Raw genomic sequence first — 2,504 nt, 5'->3', positions numbered from 1 at the left:
GTATTTGCTACAATGGTTTCACCTCTCACATAAACATCAACCAGTCCTGACTCTTATTTTAGAGGTTGTGCGCTGGACAGCTGTTAACATATAAGTGGTAAGAGAGAGTCCTGCCAGCACTTAGACAATCCTTAATTTAAAATGACCAAAGGAAAAACCAATTTCTACCACAATGTTTTGTGTGTTGGCCAGTTTTCCACTTGGCACAGCTCCTCTGTGTGCTTTTCTGGTTTTGACCCTGAAAGGATCAAAACCACATCAGAGGTCAGTCCAATCGTCTGAAGCCAATGCAGGCCTGTCCTGATAGAGTCTGATATAGCAACCTTTGGAGCACATCCGGCCGGTGCTGTGTATCCTGTGACAGCCGCTGAGCACAGATAAAGATGTGTGTGGTCAAACATACAAAGTTTGATCTGATGCTCCTACCTCTATGAATAAGCAGCCAGCCAGCAAAACAGCCACATGCTGTGGACAGGGAGGAGGAGTGGAAAGATCAATGCTAACGGAGTTCTCTGCAAGAACCATTTTTGATTCAATCAAAACCCGCTGATGATGGTTTTTTTGGTCTCTTTTCGTCGTTGTTGTTCGCGGTGGAGTTGGGGATGCATGTGATTTCACTGCGTGGCACTTGTAGCCTCAATCCCCAGATGGGGAATCAATAAATGAGGGAAGGTAGTAGTGAGGGCTCTTAAAAACCCAATCACAGAGTCATGTAATTCAGTTAAATCCATAGATTGCGAGTTTTTTTTTGTAGCAAGTCACATATATTTCTGTACTCTCTATCGACAGTAGTTTTATGATGCTCTTGTGTCTCACAATTCAGCTTCAAGGGCTAAATTGCTTCCCTTCCAAGCCAAAAAACTAAATTGTAAAGCTGTATTTTTTATAACCAGTGCTGCCATGGTGATACATTACCTTTCATTTCCTGACATTGTTTTAAACGTCTTTTCTAATTAGTTAACTTACTGATTTTGTAGTCAAAATCAAAGGCTGTTGAAGGCTCTCTCGGTGGCCAGTCACTGATGCTGCCGTTCCCTGTGATTAATGATGAAAGCTGGTGAAATGAACAGATTATGGTCCACCTGTGCATGTGTCTGTGTTTGTTTATGAGTGTGCATGCAAATGTGCTTTTCCTCAGGCGTCTTTCATTATATGTGCATGAAAACGTGACTGTGTTTACCCATAAAATAGATAGAGCACGCTGTGACATATTCAAAACTCACCATCAGGGACCGTAAAGTACACATCTTCCTTGTTATTGGAGATAGAGACACGGTGGTAAGGAGAGGGGAAATTATGGCGAGCAGTGTGAATCATCACAGTGGCTCATTGCCACTTTATGTTTATTGGAATGCCAAAGGACAACTCAAGCCATCAGAAAGCCTCGTATTGAGTGCACGGAGATCCTTTCCTCCCTTCCTGAGGCATACTGTCATCCCCACCATCATCATAGCTTTTCACTTATTATAATAAACAGAAAGAAGGGGGTCTATTTTATGTTTAAGCCCCATGATACCTTGCAGAAATCATGGACATCTATTCCTTTCTCTGAAGTGGCATCTACAAGAGATAACAGCATGCTACAGAAGTCTTCCCTTTTTTTTTTTTTTTTTTTGACCTTTGTTGAAAATAAATGACATGAGACCACAGCTTGTCACACCTAGATGTACACTGAAGAAGTAGCCTCAGATCTTAAATGAAAGGAACGCGTTTCACTGTCTGCTGTTGCAACAACAGTCAAGCTGAACTAACGCATTTTAGGTTGTCACATTGCTTTCCCGGTAGCAACTGACTCAATAAAGTGTTATGATAAATATGATGTGTTATGGCCAGTTCTTCAGGCTATCTTCCCATCCCCTTGTAGTCAGTGAAAGGAGTGACCAGAAGTTGTACCAACAGTTCACACAAGGTATTATGGGATGATGAAATATGATTACTCCCTATGCATGGTTTCAGTCTCTCAAAACAGAAACAAAAAAAGGATAACCTTCAGTGTGGGAATTTTAGGCCTTGTTCAGACCGTCGGTCCAAATCAGTTTTTTGTCATATCGAGTCTATCCAGATTGATTTTTGCAAATTGCATCCAAACCACGTTTGGAGGTGGTTTGAAGTGTGATGCCAATCGGATTTCTACAGGTGCGTAGAAATCCGTGTAACACAACGATTGTCATTTTCAGAGTGACAAAGTGAACAGAATCGATGCTATCACCCGCAGAGTGCTATCAGAGTGCAGATTTTGACGTTATGGAGTATAACGAGAACAACAGTCCGTGGACAGACGCCGAAATAAATTGTCTGCTGGTGAAAAGACGGACCTTCATTTGTCACCCTTAATCTGTTTAGCCTGCAGTCTGAACAAAGCCAAAGTTTCATGATTGGAATGGGCTTGAATCGTACAATGGCCTAGGGAGCTGACTATATTACTTCATCAGATCATGTGATATATTAATTTAAGTAATTCAATATTTAGTAATTAATTTAAGTCAGAATCATCGTAATGAAAT

This window comes from Brachyistius frenatus, unplaced genomic scaffold (genome assembly GCF_029030835.1).
Source record: "Brachyistius frenatus isolate BFR_SWC_R1_liver_20210118 unplaced genomic scaffold, ASM2903083v1 Contig_25, whole genome shotgun sequence".
Taxonomy (NCBI): Eukaryota; Metazoa; Chordata; class Actinopteri; family Embiotocidae; genus Brachyistius; species Brachyistius frenatus.
Note: the sequence above shows the minus strand (reverse complement) of the source record.